Source organism: Lutra lutra, chromosome 8 (assembly GCF_902655055.1).
Source record: "Lutra lutra chromosome 8, mLutLut1.2, whole genome shotgun sequence".
NCBI lineage: Eukaryota > Metazoa > Chordata > Mammalia > Carnivora > Mustelidae > Lutra > Lutra lutra.
This window is the reverse complement of record NC_062285.1, coordinates 57,620,883-57,635,909: the sequence shown is the minus strand read 5'-3', so window position 1 is coordinate 57,635,909 and position 15,027 is coordinate 57,620,883. Positions and strand designations below refer to the sequence as shown.

The following is a 15,027-nucleotide window of genomic DNA, read 5'->3' as shown; positions in this document are numbered from 1 at the left end:
TGGGGCTCGATCGCAGGACAATGAGATTGTGACCTGAGCCAAAGGCAGACGCTTAACGACTGAGTCACCTAGGTACCCCGGAACTAATAAATTTTAAATTTAACTTCAGATGGTAAGACCCAAAGATAGCCAGAGTAGTCTAAGGAAAATGAACACAGAGATCCAAAGTTATAGTTAATCAGTGCTGTAATAGGAAGATAAATCAAGGAACACAAGAGGGTCACGATGAAAACTAAGAAGCCTTTGTCAGGAACAATTAAAGTTTAGTTTTCCTCCTACCCGTGTGGCATGTGGTAGGTTTAAACTATGGATCATAAATTTATTTTTTTCCTAATCTGTGATTGGACTGGATTTCAGCCTTCACTAAAGTGATGTAATTTGCTCTTCACGTCTTGGTTTCAAGAAACTTGATGGGAGCCCATCAAGTTGTGCGTGTTCTCCGACACTAAAACTGGTCCTTAAACTACTGCTGTCCAACCTATTTAGGGAGCCGAGAACACTTTTTTCACCATACATTTATTGAATGTCTATGCATTAGGCCCAAGGCACTGCAACAGAACTGAAGCTAGAGAGAGAAAATTAAGAATATTAAGGATTATGAGTAGGGGTGGACAGTGGCAGCACCTAGGACAGGCACCCAATCCAATGATGAGGGGGGATAATGAGGAATACTTACTGGAGGAGGTAACATCAGAACCAAGTTTTGTTTTTAAAGATTTTTATTTGAGAGAGAGCATGAGGTGGGGGAGGGGCAGAGGAAGAGGGTGAAGCAGGCTCCCTGCTAAGCTGGGAGCCCGACATGGGATTCAATTCTAGCACCCCGAGATCATGACCTGAGATGAAGGCAGACACTTAAACTGACTGAGCCACTGAGGCGCCCCTGAACTGAGTTTTGAAGGATGAGACAGCCAGATAAAGCAACAAGCAGAAAGACAGAGTTGCATTTTCTGCAAACTAACAATTCGTTATTAGGATGGAGGGTTTGAAGGGAGAAAAGTTAAAGCTAGTTGTCTGTGGAGGCTTCAAGCAAGCACAGATCGCCAAGGGCCCTGTGTATCTTGCAAGGAATTTTGGACTTTTATCCAGAGGGCTAGAGAAAGCCAGTGAGAGGTTTATAGCAAGGGAATGATATACTCAAATTTGCAACCTAGGAAATTATGCCCGTGGTACAGGAAGTGGATTGGTGTCAGTAGGGAAAATGATAAAACCCAAGGCGGGGGTCGGGAGGCCTTTGCAGAAACTGCAGGGATAGAACAAGAACACTTCAGCGAAGGCAGTGACAGGATGGAGACAAGGCAATGCCTGCAAACTGAGGAGACAGGTGAGATTTCAATGGCTGGGTATTCAGGCTAAGGAAGGGGGAATCCAAAATAACTCCTTGGGGAGTTAGGTAGACATGGGGCCATTTACCAAGGTAGGGAGCAAAAGAAGAGGAACAAACGTGGGAAAAAAGATATGTTCCATTTTGGTCCTGTTCATTTGAGGTGCTGGCACATGCAAGTGAAGAAGGGCAACAGGCAGCTGCTGGCCATGAACTAGATATTTGGGAGACATCCTTTTAAAAGTGGTAGATGAAGCCCGTGAAGCAGATGAAGCCCAGTAGGGATGATATGACATTGCCAAGGAAGATCCTGTAGAGTGAGAAAAGGATCAATAATGGAGCTATGGGAAACAACAGTATATGAAGACTGGTGGAGGAAGGAATGGGAATGCCTGGAGAGGTAGGGGGAAAATCAAGAAAGAACATGGGCAAAGAAATCATAGGAGTTTTAAGGAGGGAGTGGTCAACAATGCCAAAGGCTACAGTGAAGCTGGGTAGACAGATTGGCTAGCCTCTGCTGTGTCTGGCAATGGGGTAATCACTGGTGACTTTGGTCGGGGCAGTGGCATTTGCAGCTCTGGGGGCAGAAGACAGCAAACTGGTTCAAGAGAAGAGTGATGGGAAATGTGACTGAACAGACTGAACAGCTACTCTTTCCAGAAGTTTCTGCACATGGGAAAGAGGTGGTACAGTAGTTAAATGAGGGGTGTAGAATCAGGGGAGGCTGTTTTTTAAAAAGATGAAAGAAATTAAATATTCCTGTCCGAAGAAAGAGCCAGTAGAAAGGGAAAACATCCAAATATAGCAGTAAAGGATAACTGACCCAAAAAGATTGTTGAGGAAGCAGGAGAGGCAGAAATTCAGAGAACAGGTAGAAGGATTAGCCTTTGAGGGGAGGAAGCATTTTTTTTCTTAAATACAATTGGGTAGAGGCAAGATCCTGAAAGCAGGAAGCTAATAGAGGTCACCTGATGACTTCATTCACTTCTCTGAAGCTCTGTTTTCAATTTATGAAGATGAGCACTCATTTCTGAGATAATTCCTATAAATAAATATGCTGACAAAATACAACATGGAACCTGCAAATAATGGGAATTCCTAAGAAGCAGATAGAAGGGAAATTTATATTAAATGCATTTATTAAAAAATAAAAACTAAAAAGTTGGATTCAACTAAGCAAAGGAAAAGATCCTCTGAGAAAGTAGAAGGAAGGAAATAAGGGAAACAAATTAATAAGTAGAAAACAGAAAGGGTTTAACAAAGCCAGAAGCTAATTTCTTAAACCAATAAAACCTGTAGTAAAATTCTTGTGTGTATAGGCACACACACCTAGTAGGAAACACAAAGAGTATAACTACAGCCATGGTATTTTTTTTTTTTAATCTAAGGGGATTATTGTCATTTTGCAGTAAACTTGAATTTTAAATAAAATGGATAATTTTCTGTAAACTATGCAATTTGAAAATTCATTCAAGAAAGAGAAAATCTGGATATTACCAAACCCACAAGGAAGAGAATTCTGGTTTCACATATAAAAGAAAAAGCCATCCAACTCCTCTTGATATCAAAGTCAGACTAAGGCAGTTTTTATTTATTTTAAAGATTTTATTTATTTATTTGAGGGAGAGAGAGTGAGAGCACGAGAGTGGGGTAAGGGGCTGAGGGAGAAGCAGACTCTGCTGAGCAGGGAGCCCAGTGTGGGACTGGGCCCCAGGACTCTGGGATCATGACCTGAGCTGAAGACAGACGCTTAATGACTGAGCCACCCAGGTGCCCCAAATTTTTAAGTCTTTAAACAAGAGAATCAGAAGTATTTCACATTCACATAGAAAGGATAAGAATATACATTTATAGTATTGTCCCAGAGTTATATGACATCACTTTGGTGAGACAGATGGAACAAGAAATAGTACACTGAAGGTCTTGGTAAGCTGCATGCAGTGCAGAGGATGGGAAATAAACTGAAGAGTCCGAGGTCTAGCAGTCAGGAGCGGGCTGACGTAGCTCCTGACATAAAAAGCAAATTACTGAGGCACTTGGCTGGCTCAGTAAGTAGAGCATGCAATTCTTGATCTCTGGGTCATAAGTTCAAGCCCCATGTTAGACATAGCTTACTTCAACAACGACGACAAGTTAATGCATCTTATATCCTCTTTCTCTAAGAAGGAAACACAGTCCTTAGTAGGCCTCTTAAGTGGTAAAGACAACCCCCTGGTAATACTGCTCAGCACAGTATACCAGATGACAGCTTTAAGTAAGGCTTGGAGTCATAGGATATGGCAGACCCATGGTGGTGGAGGTGATAGTTGTGGAAAAAAGAAAAGCGTGAAGTTTATGGCAAGATCCAATGGAAGAATCACAATGCAAGCTATTAAAATTCTGGAGCAAGATACATGGGAGTTGTAGCATGAAATTATATGGCTACTGAAAAGCAGCTTCTCGTGTGCCACTGGGCCACAAGGGAGATGGAAAACTTGACCAGGGGACACCAAGTGACCATGCATCTGAAATTTTCCATCGCTGGCTGGATGGTGTCAGACACACCAAGCCATAAAGTTAGATGGGCCCAGCACCAATCCATCATAAGATGGAAATAATTACACCTGGGATCAAATCTAAGCAGCATCAGAGGACACAAACAATCTGCACGAATAGGGCCACCAGAAACCCATGTTACCCACTACAGTTGCACCAGTGTTCTTCACTCAGCTCGTACCTATGGCTGTAATGGAGCATGGGAGAAGAGTCCTACTGAAGCAGTTGGAAAAAGCCCAAGTTTGGTATATGGGTGAGTTATGGTTTGGGTCCATGAGTGGGTTATGGCCATTCTGTTTCAAGGGAAATCTTCCCAACAGGCAGATTTTAAAAAAATATTTTATTTATTTTTATTTGAGAGAGAGAGTGACAGAGAGCACGAGAGGGGAGATGGTCAGAGGGAGCATGGAGCTGGGAGCCCAACGCAGGACTCAATCCTGGGACTCCGGGATCATGACCTGAGCCGAAGGCAGACGGCCAGCCAACTGAGCCACCCAGGTGCCCCCAACAGGCAAATATTAAAATGATCACCCTTTCTGTGCAAGAAGTAGCTCAAGGTGAGAATATAAATGGACTCGTGGGCAGTGGCAAATGGCCTAACCAGTTGATCAGTGTCTTGAAAAAGGCTGGAAGACTGGATACAACAAGGTCTGGAGTAGAGTTATATGGATAGGATACAGGGGAGGGAGAACAAAGTATGAAGATCTTTGCTTCACATGTCAATGCCCACTATAAAGCATCCACCACGGGAGAGACATTGAACATCCATATAAACAAAACGACTTGGCTGGTTGATGTCAGCCAGCCCCCAAGGATCTCAGAATTGACACAATGAGCACATGTATGGAGTAGCCATTGTAGCAGAGATGGAGACTATGTCAGGGCCCAGAAGCATGGACTTCCATTTACCAAGGCATATTTAGCTACAGCTATCTCTGAATCTTCCATTAAACATTGACACAAACCAATACTGAACTCCCAAATGACACTATTTCTGCAGGAGACAAAGTGGCCACTTGATAGGGGACAACACTGGGCTTCTTCACATCCTAGAAGGACCAGTGATTTGTTCTCATGTGAACAGATTTATGTTTTTAGTGTAAGGATTTGACTCTCCTGCCCTCAGAGCACCACTCAGTGTCCCTACCTGGGGTGTTACAAAGGTACATGATACCTGCAGGCTGCTCCGACCATTATAAAGAAGGTTCCTTCCAGTAAGCTGAATTTTAGTTCTAAGCTGTCTTGCTACAACTCTTTAATAATAATCTTGAAGGCAAATAATTTGTTTGCTTATACAATCCAACCACACAACAGTAACCAATACTTACTCATTATAGGGTTTTATTAATGGTACCAACTAGGAGGCTACCACAATATACAAGGCAAGAAGTAATGACAGCTTGGACTAAGGTGATGGGATACAGAGAAGGGGAGGCAGTCACAAGGAAATTATTTCTCCTGTATCCAGGTGTAGTAGGTAGGACTCTAGAAATAACAGCAACCAAAGTAAGCTAGCTTAAATAAAAAAGTCCTATTCATTTCAAGGACAAAGGATGGCTTGTGGAACCTATGAGCTGTGGAAGGCAGCTGCATCTCAGGGTCTAAAACTAGGGCCTAGAAATCCACTTGTTTGCTCTCTCAGCTCATCTGCACTGTTCACAGATGGACGAGGCTCATTACAAACCTCCTGAGCTTTAGGTCCATTCACCTAGAGAAAGACTAATTTCTGGTCCAAAATAAATGTCCACAGGGCAGACTCATGGCCAGCTTAGGTCAGGGGCCCACGGTTGGTAAGATCAGTTTGACTGTGAGAAGTTTCCATAAAAGTAAGAGGGTAGTTGTCCACTACTCCCAGGGCCCACAGACTAGTTCTATATGTTCAATTCAAGCATAGTTAATATGGAGCAGCAAGCAATTTCAGAGCTGAGTTATCTGAAGTTCATACAACCTGTGTGGGCATTTAGTAACTACCTTTGGTTGGGTTTTCCTGTGTGTGTAGCCTTGAGTATTGAAAAAGAACAAAACAAACAGAAACAGAAACAATTAAGCCTACTGTTTAGACCATAAAGTCTACACGTATTAGCTTTAAATAATTTCTGCCTTTTGAGAGGGGAAATGTTTCAAACACTGCTTCATGGCTCTCAAGTCCTCCACTCCAGCTCAGTCCTTTCGTTAAACTGTGAGGGTCCTCGGGGTGTGTAGCCACTTAACTGTTTTTAGCTAAGCTTCCAGTGGGTACACTGCAGTATTTTACATATTAATGTCCAACATCTAGTGTTTACTGTGTGCCAGGAGGGTGCCTCTAACTTTATGTGTGTTAAGCTTATTCAATCTACAAGACTTTATGGGATAGGTATTATTATTATATTATTTATTTAAAGATTTATTCATTTGACAGAAGGAGAGGGAGGCCAAGCAGGCAGAGGGAGAGGGAGAAGCAGGATTCCTGCCAAGCAGGGAGCCCGAGGTGGTGCTCGATCCTAGGACCCTGGGTCCACGACCCGAGCCAAAGATGCCCAACCAACTGAGCCACCCAGGTGCCCCAGGAATAGGTAATATTATTAAACCCATCTCCTCATAATGTCTGTCCCTCTTAACTAGAAAACAGTACACCAGAAGAGCCAAAGAGGTACCACCACTGGCTTGACCAGTTTATTTTAAACAATTACCTTTGGCTTTTGAAAGTTAGGTTCTTTTATTTCACTTTATCTCCTCACTTCTAAAGTCAAAGACCTGTCCATCTAGTTTATACGCTTCTTCAGAAAGAACTGTGTGTGTCATAACCAAGATTTCTTTCTTTCTTCTTCAGTTATTCCTCAAGGTTCAGAAGGGTGGTAGGTCCAGCAGGTGACACTTCCATGAGAAACAAGTATGGCAGAAATATTTGTGAGTGCCAGTGTTGCGCAGCATAGTATCTGAGTTAAACTTAAGATGCTTCAAAGGTGGAAGAGAAACTGAAGAGAAAGCAGTCTATACAATTTGAAGGTTTCAGTAAAATTTATTTATTTATTTATTTTTAAAGATTTTATTTATTTATTTGACCGAGAGAGACAGTAAGAGAGGGAACAGAAGCCGGGGGATTGGGAGAGGGAGAAGCAGGCTTCCTGCTGAGCAGAATCCAATGTGGGGCTGATCCCCATCATGACCTGAACTGAAGGGAGATAAGGCTTAACAACTGAGCCACCCAGGCACCACTAAAATCTAGTTTCTTTTGATGATAACATTTTGCAGTCCCCCACCCCTCTTTTACTGATCGCTATTTGTTAAGCATTCTGAATTCCAAGGAAGAAACAACCAAACACAAAACAACAGTAAACTTATAGCCAGCCTTCCAGACTGGATTAATATTTTGGATTCCAGAATGACTGATACTGGGTTTTGTTCATTAGGAAAGGCTGATGTCTGAGAACCTTTGTAGGTCACTGTGCTTTCCCTATGGTATATGACATTTTGATTCTTACAATAATTCTGGACCACGGCTTGATTAAACTCTTCCCAATTTTGATAACAAGAAGACAAGCTTACAGAGGTTTGGGTCATTTGCCTAATCAAAAATTGAAAATAAAGGCACCTGTTTCAATAGTCAACAATATTTGCTGAATGAATGGCATTAGCTAAACGTTAGTGAGCTCTTTGGAGTGTCTGTCAGAGCAACTCTTGAGCTTTAAATCACATTATCTGGCCTTAAAGGTTAAGATTTTATTTACTTATGAGAGAGAGAGAGACAGAGGTAGTGACAGTAGTGACAGAGACAGCAAGAGAGCAGGGGAAAGACAGGAAGAAGCAGGCTCCCTGTTCAGAAGGGAGCCCAAAGCAGGACTCAATCTGAAAACCCTTAGGATAATGAACTGAGCCCAGGGCAGAAGCTCAAACAACTGAGCCACCCAGGTGCCCAAGCCTTAAAGGTCAAAACCAGGAAGGGCTCTATCAGCTAAATCAAGTTGCCTACATTGAAGATCTCAAACTAATAAAACGCCAGAAAAATCCTGAAGCTTATTTTGTCAAGAACACACTAAAAAGTCGGGACCCCTGGGTGGCTCAGTTGGTTAAGCAGCTGCCTTCGGCTCAGGTCATGATCCCAGCGTCCTGGGATCGAGTCCCACATCGGGCTCCTTGCTGCTTCTCCCTCTCCCTCTGCCTCTGCCTGTGCTCACTCTTGCTTCTCTATGACAAATAAATAAAATCTTAAAAAAAAAAGAACACACTAAAAAGTTTATCTTTTATCATTTGTTATCATCACTATAAAGCCATAAAATAATATTTTGCAAGGAAATGGATACAGAAAAAAATTTCAGATAATGCATAATCCCTTTTCCAAAGAGGTAGATACACATTTAAAAATATTTTTAAAAAAGATTTTATTTATTTGGCAGACAGAGATCACAAGTAGGCAGAAGAGGCAGGCAGAGAGAGAGGGAGAGAGAAAGGGAAGCAGGCTCCCTGCCGAGCAGAGAGCCCGATGCGGGGCTCAATCCCAGGACCCTGAGATCATGAACTGAGCGGAAGGCAGAGGCTTTAACCCACTGAGCCACCCAGGCGCCTCTTAAAAATATTTTTTAAAGTTTTTGCAATGTATTAAAATGACTGCGTGTAACATTTTGACAACGCTCCACTGTAACAGCTGAGGTAAATCTGTTTCAGCGGGACACGCTTAGTGGCGCTCAAAACACCCTGCCTGTACTGTGTGTGTGTGTGTGTGTGTGTGTGTTTGAAATCAGTCTTTGGAGAAAATCCTTTCGCGGGGGAGAAAGGATGCAACTCCACGCAGTTTTATGCGTTTAAAAATAGGCTGAGGAAACCAAGAGAAGATGCTTCAGTCCCTTCTCTCTACCAGATCCGGACAGGTGAGGCGTGGGTCAAGGCCAGGATCGACGGTTCTGGGTCTCATCACCCAACCCGGAGAAAGTAGGAGCTGAGCTGAGAGCGACTCCACTAACTCATGAAAAGAGCCTCACACCGAGCGGCCTCCTGACACCACCAAGCCAGGCGGGGCCTCCAAAAACAGAAGTGCGGGAGGAGCGCGGACAGAGCTCCAGAAGCGAAAAACGACCACAGGTAACCTTCACCTCCGAAGTTACACTTTGCCATCCGAGCAGACCCGGCACAAGATGGCGGCACGTCACGTGAGCAACGTGGTGACGTAGGACGGCGGCCCGCACGGACGGACCGCCTTAACCTCACCCCCCACGCTCACTTACTCAGTTTTGCCCCCCTCTACTCCCCCGCCCCCGGCCTGGTGTAGATCATGCCGCCAGTGGCGGCCCTGACTGCCGAGGAAACGGTAGTTTAGGGCAGTTGGCTATTAAGTGACACTAATTCTCCCCGCTCCGCCTGACCCCTGAGACACAGGGACGTCCCCCGCCGTGTGAGGGGGGTGGTGAAGTGGGGAGAGAATTCGGATCCACCTGGGAGGGGGGAGTGGAAGTTCCCGCCCCGGACAGCGGCGAGCTGCAGCCACAGGTAAGCAGGGGGCGGGGGTGGAACGTGCTTCTGTGTCCCCGTGTTCCCGGGCAGAGGGAGGGCGTGGGGACTCGACGCCGTCCGGGACGCCGAGTCAAGTCTCGCGCCGGGTGGGGGTCGCGCGCGGCGGCAGCAGTGGGGGAGGGGCGCGGAGGGCGCGCGGCGGAAGGGGGAGGGGCTGTCCGCTGTCCCCCGTCCGGGCGCCCTTCCGGTTCTTGTGCCTGGCCCGGCTGTTCTCCCGCAGTCGTCGGTCTCCCCTGCTTCCCAACTCCTCCTCCCCTAACCAAAATAAAACCGGAGACCTCCCGCCGGGGGTGGCTTTCGCCTCTGAAGCGGCCCCTCTGCGGCCGAAGGCGAGCGCCCTCCGTCGAAGGTCTCGGAATTGGGCGGAGAGGGCGGGGCGGGGAGGGCGGCGTGGCCTTGGCCTCCGCGCGTTTTCCGCCCAGCTGCCCGAGACCGGTTATGTCCGCCAGGGATCCCGCAGAGCACACCGGGTGCGCTGGGCGTGCGAGGCCCCGGCCGGCTGTCGGTGGAGGGCAGAAACAGTCCTTACCCGCAGGGAGCTCACAGTCCAGTGCGGAGGTAGACAGTAAAGCCACAGACGCACGAAACAGTAATGGAAAGGTGTAGCTGGTGAAGGAGAAGGAGCGTGTGGGAAGATAGACGCTCCTCTGTTTATCTGTGGACAGTGAATCAAGGCGAGGAAACTCTGATTTTCTCTTACATCGTGAAACTAAGCATGGTCGTTCCCAACATGCAGATTTCCTGCATCAGGTGTACGTTGGAGCGTGCCCCTTAATCTGCTTTAAAAATCTTTGTAGATGTTGAATAATGGTGGTTTTATTAGCTTTTGAGGAGCTGTGGGCTAGTACTGGTTTCCTCAGCCATCGGAAAGGGCATTCCTGTGAAATCTTAAGAGAAATGACCTAAAGCAAAGAAGAAATTACCATTAATTTATACGGAAATTTTTTTCTGTGTTCTCAGAGCCCCCAAATAATCTCTCGGGCTTTTCATACCTTCGGACTCATCTTAACTAACAAAATAAATTGAGATAAAGTCCCTGATATTCACCGACGCAGCTCAAAGCTATGGAGACTTGATGCTGAGATGCTGAGTATAGTTCTAGGGGAAGGAGCTTGGCAGGCCCCTCTTGCTGTTGTGGTCCAGGCTGCCTCTGTAATGGCTGGCTGTGAAACAAACCCTGAATGCTATCTTCACTTGTTTCCTGAAAGTGAAAATCCCCTTGAGATTTCTTTCTGTTAGTGAAATCACGTATTAGTGTACATTTTTTGTCAAACTGCAGTGATGCAACACTACTTTTTGAGAAGTGGGGGATATCTGTGATACTCATTGAGACTGCCCTTCTGAGGCTCTTTCAGCATAGATTTGGCAAGCATCTTTGTCAAACTGGCATGGTTTGTGATGAGAGTTTGTATTGCTATGTTTGTTTGCAAAATGCATTTTATCTTGAGAATTTTGTTACCAGCAGATCTAAGCAGTTTTATTAAAATGCTCTTTTTCCTGTAGATTTTGTAATATGCATGTTCCTCGATGTCCCAAATAGAATCAGTACAGCTGTCCTAACACTGAATGTGTTAGTTCTGTTATCCTTTAAGGTTATGTTTGGTCTGTGATAAATCTGTACAGTACTACTATATCACCAGTAGGTGGTAGTCCCGCCCCAAAATGCTTTTTCTTCACATATCCTACTTAATTATAATGAATTTCCATCTCTAACGTAGGATTTTTGTGTGCCTGTGTTGTCTTGATTCCAAAGCCGAATTGAAGTAATTGTCTAAATATATTTATTTAACCATTACTTCTTTCTGTAGCTAGACAAACCCTACTAAACACATTGATTTAGTCAGCATTAATGAATGTGCAAGGTATTAGTGCTATATTGGGAGCTGGATATGGTCTTTGGCTCCCTAAAGCTTGCATTCTGGTGGCAAGACAGAGAACAGGCCATTACAATACTGGGTGAAGAGGGGGTAACATGTGCTTTGGGGATACAGCCAGAGCTTTTCTACTAGTCTGAGGGATTCATGAAAGATTGCCTGGAAGAATAAATAGCTCATAGGAATAGGCCACACGAAGAGGAGGGGAGTAGTGTTTCTGGCAGAGGGAATGGCATATGTGAAAGCCTGAAGGTGAGAGAAGGCAAGGTAGGCACATGGGAAGTTCTGGAAGAAATTCAGCATGGCAAACGAACAATTTTGAGGGAAGATCATGAGTTCAGTATGGAAATGTCAAGAGACTCCTTGCCCTCAAGCTTATCATAGTTCTGTATTCTCTGTAGGTGAGGAAACTAAGACCTTCATTCGTCAAATGAGAATACTAACTGTATTCGTTGATGTTTATTTACTGCATACATGAGTGTCTCTATTGGGCTGCTATAGGCACTGTCCTTAGGTACCTTAAGACTGGGGGAAACACCCCCCCCCCCCCAAAAAAAAAAAGACTGGGGGAACCAGACATGCTAATAAACACAGTTCCAAGTGTTAAGTGACCTCATTAGAAATATGTGGAGGGCACAAAGTAGGAAGGAAGAAAGGACCTGGAGCAGTTGGGAACTTAATGTTTGGGATGAAACTTGAAAAGAGTAGGAGTTTGCCAGATGAACAAGTTGGCAATGTTAGAGGACGAGGGGCAGCATGGGGGGAAGAAAAAAACATGGATTTTGAGTTAAAATAGTTCTGCCTTCAGATCTTGTATTCACATCTTACTGTGAGATTCATAGAAAAAGACAATTTCTTTGAGCCTCAATTTATAAATCTCTCAAATAGGGAATCCAGGAAATGATATAAAAAAGCTCTTCATTAAGTGCCTAGGATATAATACTCCTTTTTTTGCAAGTTTTCTTAGAAGCACCATGTCTTTTACTTACATTCTTTATTATGTCAGCAAGATCACAGCTTGCTGCATTTTATCCTCCTCCCAAATTCCATCTCGTTGATGGCACTTTTGAAGCCGTGTTTCACTAACCCCTGTGATTCTGGCCTACTTACTGGTGTCTAGTGTTAAGCTTCCATCTGCTGCAGGGAGCTATATTATTTTCATAGAGAATGCTTTTGTACACATACAGCTTATTCTGTGTTGAGCCAGTTTTTAACAGATCGTTCATCTTAACCTCAGTTTTAAGAGTAATAGCTGAAAAGAGTGAGCAAATGAAGATTATACGCCAACATAAAAAATACATAGTATAGTTTACAGTGAGATAAAACTTTAAAGCTGTCTTCATTTTGGAAAAAAAAGCTGATTAGTTGATTTCTCTTTAAAAAGTTATAGAAAATGGGCTTATTTTCCGTAGGAAATGTGGTTGTAATAATTGGCCAAAATCTTACTTGCTGACTGTAGTCGCTTTTACTAGGAAATGTGTATTGTTATGTTGATTGTGTTAGTTTCCATTAGATTTAGGATTTCTTAATAATACTGTTACGGAGGAGAAATCAGTGAGTCACAGTGAAACAGAAAAGTATCATTTCCAGTAATTTAATAAGGTTTTGAAAAATCTTTTATAGTTTCGTTCAGTGCTTTAGCACTATATATATTTTTTTCTTTTCTACATTCTAACTTATGTCTTCTGAAATGGGAGTGTTAAAAAAAAGGCATTTTCAGCTGCCTGTCTGTCTCAGTAGAGTGTGTTGTGTGACTCTGGATTTTGGAGTTGTAAATTTGAGCCCCACATTGGGTATAGAGATTACTTAAAATCTTTTTTTTTTTTTTTTTAAGATTTTATTTACTTATTTCACAGACAGATCACAAGTAGGCAGAGAGGCGTGGCGGGGGGGGGGGGGGCGGCGGGAAGCAGGCTCCCGGCTGAGCAGAGAGCCCAACAAAGGGCTCTGTCCCAGGACCCTGGGATCTTGACCTGAGCCAAAGGCAGAGGTTTTAACCCACTGAGCCACCCAGGTGCCCCAAAATCTATTTTTTTTTTAAGGCATTTTCAATACAGATAGTATGGAGAAAATACATAATTGCAGGTTTGGTGCTATCTCTGTGTTTAGTCTGTGATATTATACTTGTATTAGTGGAGATGAAAAATCACGGCTCTTCCTAAAGAAGGTACTATATATGAGATTCAGAGCAGTTGAAGAAACAACATAGGAAGCATTAGATGAATTTGGCAAAATTAAAAGTTTAAAAATAATCATAGTTAAGTCATTGTTAAGATATTTGTATCCACATGATAGAAATGAAATTTGTATTAAGAAATATTAGGGGGGCGCCTGGGTGGCTCAGTGGGTTAAAGCCTCTGCCTTCGGTTCAGGTCATGATCCCAATGTCCTGGGATCGAGCCCCGCATCGGGCTCTCTGCTCAGCGGAGAGCCTGCTCCCTCCTCTCTCTCTGTTTGCCTCTCTGGCTACTTGAGATCTCTCTCTCTCTCTCTTTCTCTGTCAAATAAATAAAATCTTAAAAAAAAAAAAAAAGAAATATTAGGGATGCCTGGGTGGCTCAGTTGGTTAAGCGTCTGCCTGCTGCTCAGGTCATGATCTGAGGGTACTGGGATTGAGTCCCACATCAGGCTCCTTGCTCAGTGGGGAGCCTGCTTCTCCCTCTCCTGTTACCCCACTTGTATGTGCACATGTGCTCACTCTCTGGCAAATAAATAAAATTTTAAAAGATATAGATTGGGATGCCTGGGTGTCTGTTGGTTGAGAATCTGACTCTTATTAATTTCAGCTCAGGTCATGCTCTCAGGGTCCTGAGACCCATGTCAAGCCCCACTTTGGGTTCTGCACTCAAAGATGCTCTCCCCTTCTTTCTCTGCCCCTCCACTGGCTCATGCACACCCTCTTCCCCTCTGTCACTTTCTTTAAATTAACAAATAAAACCTTTTTTTTTTTTTTTTGTTAAGATTTTATTTATTTATTTGACACAGACAGTCAGAGAGGGAACACAAGCAGGAGGAGAAACAGGCTCCCCGCTGAGCAGGAGCCTTACACAGGGCTCCATCCCAGGACTCTGGACCACGACCTGAACCAAAGGCAGATACTTAATGACTGAGCCATCCAGGCGCCCCTAAATAAAACCTTTAAAAATATTTAAAAAAAAGAAACAGGCAAATAAGAAAAACACTAAGATTTGGTGATAAATGGATGAATAAGTAATACGAACAGATAGCTCACACAACTAATAGGGAATTAAAGAAATGTAAAACAGTATGTCATTTTTCACCTATCATTGCTTTCTCATGTACTTCTGATGGACTGTAACTCCTTCAGAAAATTTTATTTTTATTTACTTATTTATTTGTTTAAAAGATTTTATTTATTTGACAGAGAGAGACACAGTGAGAAAGGGAGCAGATGCAGGGGGAGTGGGAGAGGGAGGAGCAGGGAGCCCAATGTGAGGCTTGATCGCAGTACCCTGGGATTATGACCTGAGCCGAAGTCAGACACTTAATGACTGAGCCACCCAGGTTCCCCCAGAAAACCTTAGATATTCATACTCCTTGATCAAGTAATTTTCCTTTTTGGAATATGTTCTGTGGAGATAATTTTAATTGTGGAAGAGTTTTATGCACCAAAGATATTAATCACAGTATTATCTTGTTTGGTTAAAAAGAAAAAAAGAATTATGTATGTTCCCTGGATGGAATATTATGTAGACTTTGAATATACCATATTTTGTTTATTCATTCATCTCTATGCATAACTGGGTTGATTGTACCTTTTGACTATTGTAAATAATGTTGCTGTGCACATGG

The 15,027-nt window shown here is 43.6% G+C and overlaps 1 protein-coding gene across 4 annotated transcripts in view; it reads left to right on the top strand.

Moving 5' to 3' along the window:
- The first annotated feature begins 9,038 nt into the window (after positions 1–9,038).
- The window catches only part of ATF1 (activating transcription factor 1), an 87,518-nt gene continuing 81,529 nt past the window's right edge, over positions 9,039–15,027 (top strand). Inside the window, exon 1 of one of the 4 annotated variants that reach the window (XM_047741038.1) lies at positions 9,039–9,316. The gene's annotated coding sequence lies outside the window, so the exon portion shown is untranslated. Of the gene's footprint in view, positions 9,317–9,535; positions 9,690–15,027 lie in introns of those variants that run through there. The other 3 variants (XM_047741040.1, XM_047741039.1, XM_047741041.1) reach the window with 3 other exon arrangements.